We start from the raw sequence: 16,328 nt of genomic DNA, 5'->3' as shown, positions 1-16,328 counted from the left end.
ACCCACTACGGAATACCTTGCCGACGAGGGTCCGTGATGACGAGTGGTGCCCGCAGTCCCCATCGTGTATGTCAGCTAGCAGCTCCTTCCCCTGGTCCTTGGAAATGCAGCGCAGGGAAACTTCATTTGGCCGCTTCCTGTACAACTCACCATCCTGGATGCAGTACGCCGTGGCTTGCCGAACCACACACTCTGCATCCTCCTCATTCCCTGGCAGCTCCCCTTGCATCAGATATTCCTTGAATTCCTTGGTCCAGCATCCCTCTTGAGGCTCGAGCGCCAAGAGCAAGCGAGCTCCTGAGTTCGGGCCACAGGCTGGGGCTCCTGAGGCAGGAGGCGGCGGGAGCTCCTCCCGAGGCTGAGCCATGCTTGACAGTGGTGGTGTCGCCGATGGCTTGAAGAGTCGTTCCTCAAAGACACCGGGCTCTTGTGGCTGCCGCTTGGATGCTCTTCTGGCGATGTCATCGGCTTCCTTGTTGGTGCCCCGGGGCACGTGCTGCAGCTCCAGGCCCAAGAACTGCTTCTCCATCTTGCGCACCTCCGCGAGGTATGCCTCCATATGCTCGTCCTTTGGCTCATATTCTTTGTTGGAGAAGTTGACGAGGAGTTGCGAGTCGCCTCTGACGGTAATGCGCTTCACCCCCAGAGCTGCTGCGGCCTTCAGGCCAGCTATGAGGCCTTCGTATTCTGTGATGTTGTTGGAGACCTTCTCGCCCTGCTGAAAGCAGAGCTACACGGCGTAGTAGAGCTTATCTTGAGTGGGCGAGATGAGTACTGCTCCAGCCCCTGCGCCCTGATGCGCGAAGGCGCCATCGAAGTACATGACCCAACCGTCCGGTGCCTCACTTCCAGGCGAGGTGGAACGGTCTTCGCCTACCTCAAGTGTCGGGACGTCCGTCCATTCCGCCACAAAATCAGCGAGCGCGGCTCCCTTGATGACCCTGGTAGTGCTGAACTCTAACTTGAATGCTTGCAGCTCGATGTTCCACTTGACGACCCTTCCAGCAGAATTGGGGCTCCTGAGCACCCTTTCCAATGGGTAGGCTGAGACGACCTTGATGGGGTGGCCCTGGAAGTAGTGTCGTAGCTTGCGCGAGGCCACCAAGAGTGCGAGCAGGAGCTTCTGAGGCATGGGATATCGTGCCCTCGCGTCCCGCAACACCGTGCTGACAAAATACACTAGGTGCTCGACAAGGGCTGGCGTGTTTGTGAGGCTTGTGTCTTGCGGGGGCCCGGACGTCTCCTGAGGTGGTGGATCTCCTGGTCCCTGGTCGCTTGCGGGGGTCTCTGTGACGTCGTCCTGCCGAGCTTGGTCTTTCGTTGATGCCACCGCGGCTCCCGGGGCGCCTTCCTGATCTTGCGTCATTTCAGCTGCAGCTTGGCGCAGCGTGCCCTTGGCTTGGTGCTCCTCCCGAATCGCCACCAGCGCCGCGCTGGCAGAGTACGAGGTGGCGGCCAGGTAGAGCACCATGGGCTCGAGAGGCCGTGGTGCCACCATCACCGGTGGGCTAGTTAGGTATCTCTTGAGGTCTTGGAAGGCTTGGTCGGCCTCCGGGGTCCACTCAAACGGGCCTTTCTTCTTCATCAGCTTGAAGAAGGGCAAGGCGCGTTCTCCTAGCTTGGAGATGAAGTGTCCCAATGCAGTCACCCGACCGGCCAGCTTGTGCATTTCTTTGAGGGTCTGCGGTGGGCTCATGTCCTCAATGGCTTTGATCTTCTCCGGGTTTGCCTCGATCCCTCTGTGGGACATGAGAAATCCCAACAACTTGCCGGAAGGGACACCGAACACACACTTCTCTGGGTTAAGCCACAAGTTCACCTGGCGCAGGCTCTCGAAGGTCTCTTCCAGGTCTTGGATTAGGGTCCTCGCCTCCTGAGATTTCACCACGATGTCATCGACGTAGGCCTCCGTGTTCCTTCCGAGCTGTCGCCCTAAGGCGATGTGCATCAGTCGCTGAAAGGTTGCGCCCGCGTTGCGCAATCCAAAGGGCATGCAGGTGTAGCAGTACACCCCACACGGGGTCAGGAAGGCTGTCTTCTCCACATCTTCTACCGCCATCTTGATCTGGTGATATCCTGAGAATGCGTCCAGGAAGCATAGCAGGTCACACTCGGCGGTAGAGTCGATGATTTGATCGATGCGTGGGAGAGGGAACGGATCTTGGGGGCAGGCTTTGTTAAGGTTGGTGAAGTCGACGCACATCCGTTCTTTCCCGCCTTTCTTCGGCACCACGACGGGGTTCGCCAGCCACTCGGGATACCGAACCTCGCGAATGGCACCCGCCGCCTCCAGCTTGCGGGTCTCTTGGATGATGAAGGCCTGCTTTTCAGTGGACTGCCATTTCGCCCGCTGCTTCACGGGGCGTACATTGGGGCATACCCTTAAATGATGTTGAATCACCTCTCTCGGGACTCCTACCAGCTGATTGGACTCCCACGCGAATATATCCTTGTTTGCGCGCAAGAACTTCACCAGTGCTTCCTCTTGACCTTGGTTGAGGCTGGCACTATGGTGAAGGTGGCTCCTGAGGACCCGTCCTCATTGACTGGCACCTGCTTGGTTTCTGCCTTGTCTTGGGTGAATAGCTGCTTCTTCTTGGTAGGTGCGGCCTCCTTGGCCTCGAGGGTACCAACGCTGGCGGGCCACGTCGCCGCTGCGGTCTTGAAGGCGAGCTTGAGTGCCATCACAGCCTCCTTGGTGTCCCCCTTGATGGTGAGGACACCTTTGCTTCCAGGCATCTTCATGAGGTTATAGGCCGGATGAGTCGCCCCCATGAACTGGGCCGGAGCTGGGTACTCGAGAATGGCGTTGTACGGGAGGCCGATGCGGGCGATGTCGAAGTCGACCAGCTCGGTGCGGTAGTTGTCGCGCGTGCTGAAGGTGACGTGTCAGGACCCCGATCCTAAGTCACACCGATCTAGCATGTAACACATCATATCACTTTGCGGCCTCACGCACGGTATTCCCACGGGTGCCACCTTACCTGGCCCGGGACCGTTTGCGCCTTTTGGCTCACATATATGATAGTGTCGCTAGCATCCATATGACAAAGAACCCGGGCCGACATGACTAGTCGTGAACCCAAAGTGGCACTAACTTACGGGGACAGGCATACATGAACCAGCATCAAACGTGTCGGTCATCAGCGTGTGAATCCGGGCTGTAGCAACTGGGCTAACAGGACTCCGGGAACCCGGGCTGTAGCAGGCTAGCAGGACTCCGGAAGTCACCGCGTGACATTTCCCCGAAGGGACAGACACAGGAACGAAGTGGATCACATGCCGGCCAGTCTAAGTGTTCCGGAGCAGTAGTAACTGGGCTAGCAGGACTCCGGTAAACCGGGCTGTAGTAGACTACCATGGCTCAGTGGAAGCACTAGACTACATTTCCCCATAAGAGAGGCTACCAAGGATAAACAACTAGGTTGTCAGATCCCACACATGCCAAGCATTTCAATCATACACACAATATGCCCGATATGTGTAAATACAACATGGCATCACAACAAAACTCTACAACTCAAAGTATTTATTCATAAGACTCCGAAGAGTTAGATATTACAGACATGGGTCTCATGACCCAACATTAAAGTCATAAAAGGAATAGCACAAGCGGAAGCTTAAACAATTCTGAGTACAGATAACTACAAATGAAAAAGGCTGAGAAGCCTAACTATCTACAAGACCCACCCGGGGTACAAGATCGTAGCTGAGGTAACAAACTAAACGCGAAGTCCACGCGGAACTACTAGCGAGACTGAAGTCTCTCTGCAAAAACATAATTTAAGCAAACGTGAGTGCAAATGTACCCAGCAAGACTTACATCAGAAATATCTACACATGCATCAGTATCAACAAAGGGGGTGGTGGAGTTTAACTGCAGCAAGCCAGCTTTGACTCGGTGGCTATCCTGAACTACGATTGCAAGTAACTCTTTTGAGGTGGCGCACACGAGTCCACATATTCACCATATCATTACACCACTATGGATCCGCTCCCGTCTCCCTACGAGAAGGCCATCCATAGCACTCACGCTTATCTTGCGCATTTTAGAGTATCCACTTTCACTTGTCTATGAACTGTACAGGCAAGCTAGAAGTCCTTTACCGTGGACACGGCTATTCGAATAGATCATGTTAACCCTGCAGAGGTGTACTTCTTCACGCACGCTCTTTCCACTTACCACCTTGTACACGTCGTGTATCTCGGCAACCTTCAAGCGGAAGCCTGGCGAGGGAGTCGGCCACGACCTGACTAACCACACAAGTCTCTAGTCCAGGTTTATCGCCTATTCGGGTTCCATCCGCAAGGAGATCCGGCCGAGGTGTCGCTCACGGCCCCAAACGATGTGTGCAGGGTTCCCAAGCCCACATCGACGGATGGATCTACGCTTGGTACACCATGCCACGGTGCCTAGTCTGTCCCAAGCCCACCTGTACCGGGTACCACTTGGTAGACTACTAACACAACCTACAAACACCAGAAACTAGTTGCAACTCCTGGACAAAGATCAGGTTGATTAATAAGTCGAGAGGGGCACTTAAGCATTCCAATGCGTGGTAGTAGCTGTTCATGGATCACAAACACAGAACTCAGTTCCTGAGGACGGCTTCAATGAGACAACCCACCATGTACTCCTACATGGCCTCTCACCGATACCTTTACCAAATCGTGTTCACACACCTAGCTCACAACAGTAGGACATGTTCACATACCTCTAATTCATCCCCGATGAATCAGACCTGACTCAACTCTAAGCAGTAGCAGGCATGACAAACAAGCATGAATGAGTAGGCACATCAGGGCTCAAACAACTCCTACTCATGCTAGTGGGTTTCATCTATTTACTGTGGCAATGACAGGTCATGCAGAGGAAAGGGGTTCAACTACCACAGCATGTAACAGTTGAATCGTTGTTGTCCTAATGCAGTAAAAGAGAGCATGAGCGAGAGAGTGGGATTGTATCGGGATGAACAAGGGGTTTTTGCTTGCCTGGCACTTCTGAAGATGATATAGCTCTTCATCGGTCTCATTGAATTCATCATCGGAACATACGTCTACCGAGGGGGAACAACCACCGGCAACAGAGAAAGAACACAATCAATGCAATGCAACAATATGATGCATGATCATGGCATGGTAATATGTTGTTGATTGAGCTAATGCAACTAGTAACACAATTAAATGAAGTTGGTTTGAATCCAAGGTTCAAATTCAAACTCCACATGTGGTTATTTAAATGCCATTCATTTGATTTGTCCTAAACAGTAGCCATAAGTTGTTCTAGCATGCATGTAAATGGTACAGATGGATAGATTGGATTTTTTTGATAAATTTTCATATATAAATCATTTAATTTGGAGTTACGGTTGAATTTCTATGATTTTTAGATGTTTAGGGTATTTTCTAAAAATAAATAAATCATTTAGATTTATTTAAATTCCAGAATAGGCTTTACTGCGTCAGCATGACGTCGGTGTGACATCAGCAAGTCAACAGGAGGCGGTCCAGGTCAAACCTGACCGGTGGGGCCCACTGGTCAGTGACCCAGTGCTGCGTAGAGTCACAGGCAGGTGGGGTCGGGTCAACGGCCACGTCAGCACAGTCAACTCTGACGTGTGGGTCCCGCTTGGTTATAATCTAATCTAAGCAGAAATAAACCGTGGTTAATTAGGGTGTGGGGCCCTTGTGTCAGTGAACTAGGGGGTTAGTTAGTGGCGTCTTTAGCCACTAATGATGGTGCCACGTCGGCACGGCCGGGGTTAGGCCGCCGGCGACCATCCAGTGCGGCGGCGGCTCGCCGGGGTGGCGCTAGGGGCCGCGACTGGGTGCGCTGAGGGCACCAGGAGGGAGCCCTCGCTTGCCCGCATCTAGGGGTGTACGCAGCTGGGCGCAGGGGGCCGGGGTCGACGGCGGCGACTACTTGGGCGGCTGCAACCACTTGGGCGGCGGCCGGAGCTACGGTGTTGAGCGGGGCGGGGCTGCAGAGCTCGAGTAGCTGGTCAAAGGGGGCTCTCTGGCATCCTGGAAGAGCGCCGGCAGTAGTGGCTTTTCTGACCATGGTGGCGACGAGGTACGGCGGCGGCGAGCTTCGGAGCTCAAGGGGACGACGTCTATGATGAGAGATAAACCACGGGGTCAGGGGAAAACGGTGGCAGAGCTCACCACGGTTGCAGCACCAGTCTCGGCGAGCTCGGGGAGGGGCTAGGAACGGCGTGGGGTCACCGGCGATCTCCGCGGCCGAAGGAGGAAGAAGGGGTCGGGGAGGACACATCGGGGATCTTCGGGTCACGTGAGCCGTCGGAGAGGACGAGGGAGACGCGGCGGTGCTTCTGAGATCAGCGGCAGAGCGAGGGGAGCATGGTGGGCGTGGCTATGGCGACGATGAACTCGAGCACGCGTCGGCCATGGCGTCAGGGGGGAGGAGAGAGCAGGGGAGGGAAAGAGAGGGCCGGCTCGATCGGGACGGCACCGAGGAGAAGATCCGTGGCGTCGCGCTGGCAGGAGGAGGCAGGCAGGCGCCCTGGTGGCGCGTGTGCCTTGCGTGCCCGCACGTCGACCACGCGCCTAGTCGACTGGCGCCAGGAGGACGACGACGCCTGGTGGGCTGGGCCTCTACTACAGGAGCACGCCGGGTGAGGTAAGCCCAGGTTAGCTTTCCTTTCTCTCTCTCTTTTCTAATTCTTTTCCATTTACCATTTTTCTGTAGTCTGTTTTTTGAATTTAGTTTCACCACCAAATTCAATTTTGTTGCTTCTGTAAATTTATTGTGTGAACTATTTGGATTAATCCAAAGCCACACAATAATTTTTAGAACTATTGGAGTTACAAAAATAATTATAGGCATTTATAACCCCAACTCAAATACCTATTGATTTAATACAATGACCATAAATGTCAAGGAAAAATGGGCATCATCTCTGCTTAGGGTGTTCACCCTTTTCCATAAATAATGAACATTTTTTAAAGACATTTTTGGTTCACTGAAAAATATTTTAGTTGAACCTATTTGAATTTTATTGATGCTAGGGTTTGAATCATCCCCATTTGAAGTTTCAAATAAATTTAGACATGATGCATGGGTGCTTATGCAACTATTTGCAATCAAATTCTAGGGCTGTGACATGACGGGAAGGCGGATCTGCCCCAGGGAGTGGGCAGCACCGCCACCAACTCCTGAGAAAGGCTTGCTGAGGGTGAGCCGCTCGAGCGGTACATGAAGGAGGCTGAAGGCTTCCACGGAGAGCAAGTTGAGGCCAGCACCGCTGTCGATGAGGGTCTTGGTGACGGCCACGTGGCAGATGGTGGGCATGCAGAGCATCGGGAGCATGCCCGTGCCGGCGGTGGAGTCGGGGTGGTCTTCCGAGCTGAAGGTGAGGTCAGCCTCCGGCGCAGCCCAACCCGGCGGAGCCCCCGGGCGCTTGGAAGCGGCACCAATCTGGCGGAGGAACGGCTTGACGTGGCGATCTGAAGGCGGTGCTTGAGAGCCGCCCAGCAGGGCCGCGACTGCGTGGTGCGCCGATACCGCGTAACAAGCAGTGAAGAGGTCGCGGAGTTCCCCCCAGGATGCCACCGTGGATACAAGGAGGTTGAGCAGGCAGGCGCATGGCTCGCCGGTGATGGCCATGGGAGCCAGTTGGCCATGACCTTGTCGTCGCCTCTGGCCTCGAGGACGGCCTCCTCGTATGCCAACAGGAAAACTGACGGGTCCGCCGCACCGTCGTAGCGCGGCGGCATCTCCGGCGTGAACTTGGGTGGCCATTGCACCCGCCGCAAGGCGGGGGCCAGGGCTCGAAGCCCCCTGGCCCCATCGTTAGCACCGGCCGCTGGAGCAGGTGGCGGGGCACCTGCCATGGGGGCGAAGTGCGGTGGCATGGAGCGTAGGCTGGCGGAGAGGAGCTACGGCGCACCCCTACCTGGCGCGCCAAATGTCGGATCTGGGGTTCCGACAAAACCCTTAAGGTTCGAACTCTGGGTTGCGTGCGAAGTCTTTCCTTCCTACCGATCTATGCCCTAGCTCGCTAAGATCTCGCGGACGAACTCGACGAACTCGCAACACAAAAAGACACGAGATTTATACTAGTTCGGGCCACCGTTGTGGTGTAATACCCTACTCCAGTGTGTGGTGGTGGATTGCCTCTTGGGCTGATGATGAACAATACAAGGGGAAGAACAGCCTCCTGAGGTTGAGGTGTTCTTGTGCTCGTCGGACTTGAGTGGATGTGAGCATGGAGTGGATCCAGTCCAAGAGGAGATGCCTCTATAGTGGTGGCTAGTTCTACTTATATAGGTCCTGGTCCTCTCCCCAAATATTGAGCGGGAAGGGAGCCAACAACGGCGGGCAATTTGAAAGGGGACAGCTAGTACAGGCTATCCTGACAAAAGCGGTCTTCGCCTGCGAAAGGGCTCTGGTGATGACGCCATCTTGGGCTCCACGGTGACCTCCATCCTGATGGCCCGCTGGTCTTGGTCTCATTGCACCGATATGGAAACCCTTGCCTGATGCCTCGGTACTCCACGCCTGCGCCTGCCTGGTGTCGATCGTCATGGCTCACGTCATGAGAGCCTCGCGAGGTTTGCCCCGCCTTGATATCTCCGCTCCTCATGAGCCTGCCTGGGGAGGCCGCTCCTGAGGAGGTATTGGGTCGCCCGCCTCGCGAGGCTTGGCCCCTTGCGAGGGTCTTGAATGCTCTGTTGATGAAGATTGGCCGTACAGGCCCGCTAGCACAGCCACGCCGTGGGCCGCAGGCAGGCAAATCTGGGGACCCCCGTTCCCAGAACGCCGACACCATCCTTTCAGATTACACCAGTTCAACTTCTCCTAACCCTCCTCCAAAATCCATGGCCTCCCAAATCTCCATGGTCGCCGCTGAGTACCAGGTTAGAGCCATCACCGGCGATGAGTTCATGGTCATCTACACCCGTGGATCCGCGACGGTGAAAGGATGCCTTGCTCGCTTCAGAAGCATGTTCGAAAACTCAAAGGATGAGTGGGTCGCTGGGCTAGACGTTGAGTACACCACAGTCCTGGAAAGCGAGATTATTCTAAAGCGAGCAGAGAAGAAGAAACCCGCCATGATCCAGGTTTGCGTACATAACATGCGCTTGGTCTACCACATATGCCATGCCGACGTTGAGTGCCAGGATTTTAAGAACTTCCTCAAGGACGAAAGAGTGAAATTTGTTACTGTAGGCTTTAGGAACGATAGGGATGTCCTAGGTCAGATAGGCCTCATTGTAGGCCAGCCCTTTGATCTCCAGAAGCCAAGCCTGGTGTTCTCCTCTCAGCCTTCAATGTTGACCCTGGCAGCAGCCATGATTGATCCTTCGTACGCTAAACTGAAGAAACCTCACCACGAGTTTCATCATGCATGGGAGTCGAAGACAATAGATGAAGATCACATCATGTACGCAGCAATGGATTCCTACCTTTGTTTAAATATCTACAAGGGTTGGATGAAGAAGCAGAGCCCAGTGTCTGGTTCAAGCAAAGAAGCGGCGGCGAAGAGGAAGAGGAAAGGGACGAGGACGAAGTCGAGGACGTGGACGTGGACTCGGACTCGGACTCCGAGTAAGGTGGCAGTGTTGTCGCTCATGCTGGTTCTACTACAGTGTCAAACGCACTAGTTGCTTAGTTTTATTTCAGGCGTGTGTTGTGCTGAGCCCCCGGCAGAACTATGTTTATGTTCTTTCTCGTTATTTGAACTCTTTAGTATGTACAGTATTACTAGTACTATGTCTTACTACTGTTCTTCCCGCAGCTCGTACTACTGCTCGTACCTTCGTGTTCCTACTGTACTTAATACGTTCGTACTAGTAGTATAATTTGGGTCAGTTGATTTGTGAAAGAAGTTCGACGGAGCGAAGGAAGAAGACGGCAGAGAATCTACCCCAGTATCTACATTAGGGTGGCAGGGTGCCCATGATCTATCTTATGAGTGTTGGGTGTGGAATGCAGTTCGCTGGAAAAAATGGATCGTGCCCGGGGTTAAACGGATGGCGGCGGTGGGGGGAGCGTGGAGGTGGCAGGCGGTTCAGGGGAGGGCGGGGCGGCGGTGGCAGGCGGTTAGGCGTGTGGCGGGCTGAAAAGATGAACACTGCATCAATTTCAGAGGTTGAAGAAGCCCTTCTAGCCATCCATGTTACATCCAATGGCTCACAAGAGTCGACTGACCCAAATTGCTCCTTCAGATTGCAGGATCCACATGGCATTCAAGGTCTCGAAGGTAGATTCCGCATCCGCACCCGGTTTGCGGGCTCGGCGCGGGCGCGACCGGCTTCTGCCGCGACAGCCACCATGCGCGCCTCCTCCGCGCGGGCGGAGACGACAATGACATGCTAGTTCCTCCTCGCCGGCGTGCTGGAGCGCGCGCTCGTCCTCCTCTTCATATGCTGCGTGCATAGACGCGGCTCCACCAATTGCTCGCGTGCTTGGCAGCACGGCGGCATTGCGAGGAGGGACTGCAGACGACGTGAGCGGGCGAGCCTTCGGCTTCATGGTACAGGGATGGCGGCGACACGGCGGTGATGGGCCAGAAATGGTTGGCCGGAGCAAGCGGGCGCCGGCATACGCAACGGCGGCGGAGCATATTGATGAGTGCGCGTATGGGAGCTTAGTTTAGTTTTATATAGGGTTGGTCAAACTTAAAAGAAAATCGTACTAGTACACGTAAACATTAGACTGAGGTAGCGCTTATATTAGTTACCACAACCATGATACAGAATCATGTGCAAGCGCGTGAACTGTGGCCGCGCGGTCGATCGAACGGTGTGTCACCGTGTCGCGCTCGAAGGACACCCACCGAGCCTGTTTGTGTGTGTGAAAACAATCCCTGAATATTACTCAACTTTTTTTCTTGGAAAAGTTCTTGACGCTACAATATTTTCATATATTTGAATTTAGCTCTAGCTTGTGTTTATTTGGATTTGGACGTTTTAGGTGCGCCCTAGTTTGTTTTAATACTGATTTTCTGTGTGTGACTAAGAGAGAACGTGTGTATGTGTCCATATGTGTGTTGTGGCAGAAGGGCAATGTGGAGACGGTGTGCGTGTGATAGAGACATAGAGAGGTGTGAATGTGCAAATGATCATGCATGAGTGAGACATAGACAGACGCCGATACGTTGTGTATACATGAGAGAACGGTCTTCTATTTGTACTTGTGTGTGTGGGGGTGTGTGTGTGAGAGAGAGAGGAGCATCCGTAACACAACAACCATCTCTCTCGATTCGTCCATCCCTCGCACGATCGCATGTAACACATGCACCAACGCACACATTTTGACACCCTCACCCGGCCCCTGCCCACCTCAAAGCCCGCACATCGCTCTCTATCTCGCACGCACAATCTCTTCATGAAAACCCTATTTAGAATGTAGCTTTCCATCACATACACACACATTTCTCTCCGTAGGTTTGATTTCTCTCAATAACTGACACACACACACACACACCGCACACACACTCCCCCTCCCCCGAGCACACAATTCATCCCCATCCAAGGCTATATGGCGACCACTCTCGCTTGTGCTTCTCTGCACCCTAGCATGCACAACACCTCAACCTTCAAAGAGGGCATCCAGGAGATCGAAGACGGCGACCACACTGCACTAGAGAATGCGGGGCCATGTGGAAGCAGGATGATGTGACGACGGCTGACTGACTCCCCCCCTCTCCCGCACAAAATTACCAATCCCTCTCTCTCCCGCACAAAATTATCCATCCCTCAACCCACGAGATCCTTCCCCTCTCGCCCATGTTTTTCCAGTTCTCTCATCAAACCTGTTGTTGCTTCTCCTTCCATGTCTACAGAATCCGGATGCACACACGTCTCACGTATATTACATGTCTCCATCTATCTCATAAAACTAACTTCTTCCTCTCTCTCTCTCTCGTTAGGTTTGTCTCCTACTGTCTTGTCCACATACACACAATCTTTACCGCCCTATCTGCTCCATCTTCGCAAGCTCTCTCTACACGTTTCATTCACACATTGGGATGTGTTCAAAATGTTTCTTTTATAATGGATGATGTAGAACTATGAAATGCATTTAGATTCTCATTTGATTGGGATTATGTGAGTTTGAGCATATAGTGAAGTACTATAGACCTCGTATACATCTTGGAATTCAACAATGATTGTAACTATTGAATTGTATAGACCATTACATTCAAAGTCAGCAGCCTAATATATTTATTTCACAATTACAACAAATGATTAATTCACTACAAACTAAGAAAACAAATGTGTACTCCCTCCATTTTTATTTAAGTCCGCGTATTAGCATTGGTCAAAGTCAAGTTTTGTATACTCTCAGAAAGTTTATAACAAAAATTATTAACATATACAATAACAAATAAATACCATTATATTCATTATTGAATGTACTTTCACATCATACATATTTGTTATGGTAAATGTTTATGTTTTTCTATAAACTTGGTCAAACTTTAGGAAGTTTGACTTCGGTCAAATCTAATATGCAGAGTTAATAAAATCGGAGGGAGTACTAGTAACTACTAGTACTACTCGCTAGTTGCTTAGCCCAATCACCCAACACGCCACACGGGGAGTTCAGTGGCACAAAATTTTGAGGTCGGCGGGAAAATCTCCCGCGACCCTGATTCGAGCAGTGCAAAGTTACCATCATAACCTTCGGAACAGGTCTACGGATTACGCTTGGTAGGGGCTTCTTTTCGTAACTTCAGGTTCACCCTACCCAGCCAACCCCACCCCGGCACCCAGAGTAGTACACCTGAATACTCCCCATTTTCTATCCCCACACCAAAATAGACTTATCCACGGCACCGCAGCCTTCGTGCTCCTCCCCTTCTCCATCGGCGCACTCGTCCATCGCAGCACATCTTCCTCATCGAGGACCTCGTACGCCGCACTGGAGCCGGTCTACCGTCGTCGTCGTACATGGACCCTCTTCCCCGGCACCGTCTTCCACGGTCTCGGATCTGCTTCCCGGAAGCCGACGCCAAGCGCAGAAGCACCACCGTCATGGACGATGAACTGACTCCCGTTGCTGACCATGATGCACAGAGGCCGCCGCGACCATCGTCCTCCTCCTCGATTGGTTATGTGTATATTGAATCACTTAGCAGTACATGTGCAGTTCCAATTACCTACCCTTCAAATTTCCTGGTTGCTATTGTTCCCGTAAAAGTAATTGGTTATAGCCTCCATTGTCCAACAGAATATCAGCTTGTAATTGTGCGTCGCTCGTGTATCGTGTTGTGCTTGGGTAGGTTCTTCATCTGCAACCAGTATTGTGGCAAATGATGGAAAGTTTTTTAGAACTAGCAAGATGCCCATGCGTTGTATAGAACATCAAGAGGCATTTGTATGAGTAGTTTATCTTGTAGGAGAAAAGGATGAACGAGGGAAGGCCTTATCTGCAAATTTGGAGAGGGGTCCGGGTATCTCTTTGCAAAATTGTCATAGTTTGCTTTCTATCCGTCAGATATAGATCGGACGGTCTATATTACAGGATGGCAGGTGCACCATCATCACCAACTCGGTTTTTTATAAGAGTAGAGAGTAGAGAAAAGAAAAGAAAGTAGAAAAAAAGAGTAGAGAGTAGAGTAGTAGAGATAAATATTAAATATAAAATAAATATAACAGTAGAGAAGGAGTAGAGATAAATATTAAATAAAATAAATATAACAGTAGAGAAGAGAGTAGAGATAGCAGGGACGTCGGGAAAGGATTGCGCGCGCGCAGGAAAAAGTGGTCGGGCGCACGCTAGTTTTGGCGCGCGGCGTCCGGCGCGCTTTATAAAATCCAATGCCCTCCCACCGCTCTGTGCCTTGCCACTGCTCTCTCCCCGCTCTGTGCCTCGCCACCGCTCTCTCCCCGCTCTGCGCCTCGCCACCGCTCTCTCCCCGCTCTTTCTCTCCTCGCCACCGCCACGCCACCATGCCGCCACATCACCGGGAAACTTAGGGATACCACGGCGTCCGCGCGCGCCCCTCTGGCGGCTTCTCCGCCGAGATCTGGTTCTGCGGGATGCGCCTCAGCCTCGGCAATTTCGACACCTCCAACGAGGCCGCCCACGCGTACGACGCGGCGGCGTGGCGCCTCCGGTGGCCTCATAGAACATTGAACTTCCCCAACGTGCCGACGCGGGAGCGGGCGCAGGAGCTCGCGCCTCTACCGCGGCTTATCACCGACGAGGATCATCGCGACAACCGGAGGCGGGAGCACCATCTCGGCATCACCGAGATGGACGAGGAAGGCATGGCGCTATGGCGCCAACGCTTCCCGCAGGACATCATCAATGTGCGCGAGTTCTACGCACAAAGGAGGGCGGAGAGGGAGAAGAGGAGGGCGGAGCGAGCCGCCTATCGCGAGGACAAGCGTACGCGAAAAGCTGACGCTCAATTCAACATGAGGCTAGGAGCAGCGTCGCCCTGGGAATCGGACAACGATCGGTATCTTCACGCCTACATTGAGATGTCGGAGGAGGACATCACCGAGGAGGAGTCGGACAACGAGGAGTAGTTGAACTATCTATTTTTTATCTATCTATGCTATATCTATGCTGAGAACTATCTATGTCTCTACTCTCTATTTCTACTTCTTGATCTCAGCACCGTAAACGCTTTTTAAAGCGCTGCGCGTTGCGCTTCTATTGGAGATGGTCTAACATGGCAGACGAGTGCTTTAATGTTGCCCACAAGATGCGTGAGTATTACTATTATATTTTTCTTGCCATGTTGAGATTTTAAAACCACGAGTGCGAACATGTAGAGGAGCAATGAAGACCAAACATGGGATATTGAGGACATCTTCAAGGAGCGTGGCAAGTTAAAGAGGAGCTGCACCGAACCTGTAAAATGAGCTTTGGTAAGTAACACCCTTTCAATTACTTTCGTTTAGCCTCGTGTTCTTCGATGTGTATATGTTGTAGTTCCTTGTTTCTCTTAGCCTCGTGTTCTTTGATGTGTAATAAGAAGAGTCTTAATCGTCCTAGTGCTTTTGTTTTTAGCTTGATGTAGGAAGTGGGTGTTCTCACCTTGTAGTCTGTTTTTATATTTTTCCTTTTGAATTCACTTCTCCGAGTCCTGTTTATCTGGCTTCTACTAAATGGATCTGGGTTGCTTTGAGTATTGATCTAAAAAAGAAGTTACTTCATGTCAGGATGCAGTTCCTGCGAGGAGGGAAGTATGGTCAACCTCGAGATCATGTTTCCAAAATGAGGCTGGATTAGACACAAGGTGCCAGTTCCCTAATGATGTTGGATTAGACTCAAGGTGCAAATTCCCAGATGATGCTGGATTACACACAAGCCAGGTGGAGTCGTCAACTGTTCGTGTCCTTGTGGCTCTAGTAAAGGCTGAAAGAAAGTGTGCAGCAGCCCTTGAGAATGTAGCTGAGTTCCTGAAGAAGCGAAAAGAGCAATCAGATGCTCTCTTCACCCAAGCCAAAGAAGAGATGGAAGAAGCCAGAAAGAAGCTAGCAGAGGCAGAGCAGGCTAGGTGTCTCCTGCTATCTAAAACTGTTGTCAATACAAATTTTCCTTCATAATAGCTAGGTTCAAATGTTTATCCAGTCAGCATGCCTGTTACGATGTCCGTGCATCTACTGACGTGGCACAAAATAATTTTTTTCGGGTCATGTAATAACAGCAATTACTTTCCAAACAATAACAGATGAAGCATTGGACATGGTATAGTTCACGCGCAAGCCCAACATTCCAAGTTCAACTTCCACATCAAACTCATGTTCACAGATATCTGCACATTCATAGATAATGTCCACAACCATGATTCACTTCAAAGCCAAAAAAATGTGAGGAGAGTTATAAATAAAGAAAAACCTCTAGTTCCTACTACTAGTGCGAGCACAACAAGTCAAGACCATGCATAATTAATTATATTTTGGTCATTTTTTGACTAATCGCGAATAACTTCTAGAAGCAGGTATAATTTCTAATGCCGGCCTCGGCTGGGGTCCACGATGTTTTGAGCCAAACCAGGCAACACACCGGGTGTCTATGCCGGCGACACGGTGGTCGTAGCATTCGTGGGTTCAGAGCGGTGGCGGCTTCCATGGTCTACTATTCCTCGGTGTCGGTGATGGCCGCAAACGTGTTGGCCACCTCCGCCCCCATGCCGCGGTTCCGCCAACGTTTGCGTCGGATGGCGCGGCCAACCATGGTGCACTAGACGCCGTGGTCCCCCATGTGTCGGCGTACAACAACTGGCCACTCCTCTGCGAGCAGGCTTGGAGCTTCGAGTTGATGCACCAGGGGCCAGATTGGAGCGACGGCTTGCTCCTCCGCTTGCCCACCTGTAGCCTCGCCCATCGTACTGACGGCC

The sequence above is a fragment of the Aegilops tauschii genome, chromosome 1 (genome assembly GCF_002575655.3).
Source record: "Aegilops tauschii subsp. strangulata cultivar AL8/78 chromosome 1, Aet v6.0, whole genome shotgun sequence".
Taxonomy (NCBI): domain Eukaryota; kingdom Viridiplantae; phylum Streptophyta; class Magnoliopsida; order Poales; family Poaceae; genus Aegilops; species Aegilops tauschii.
Note: the sequence above shows the minus strand (reverse complement) of the source record.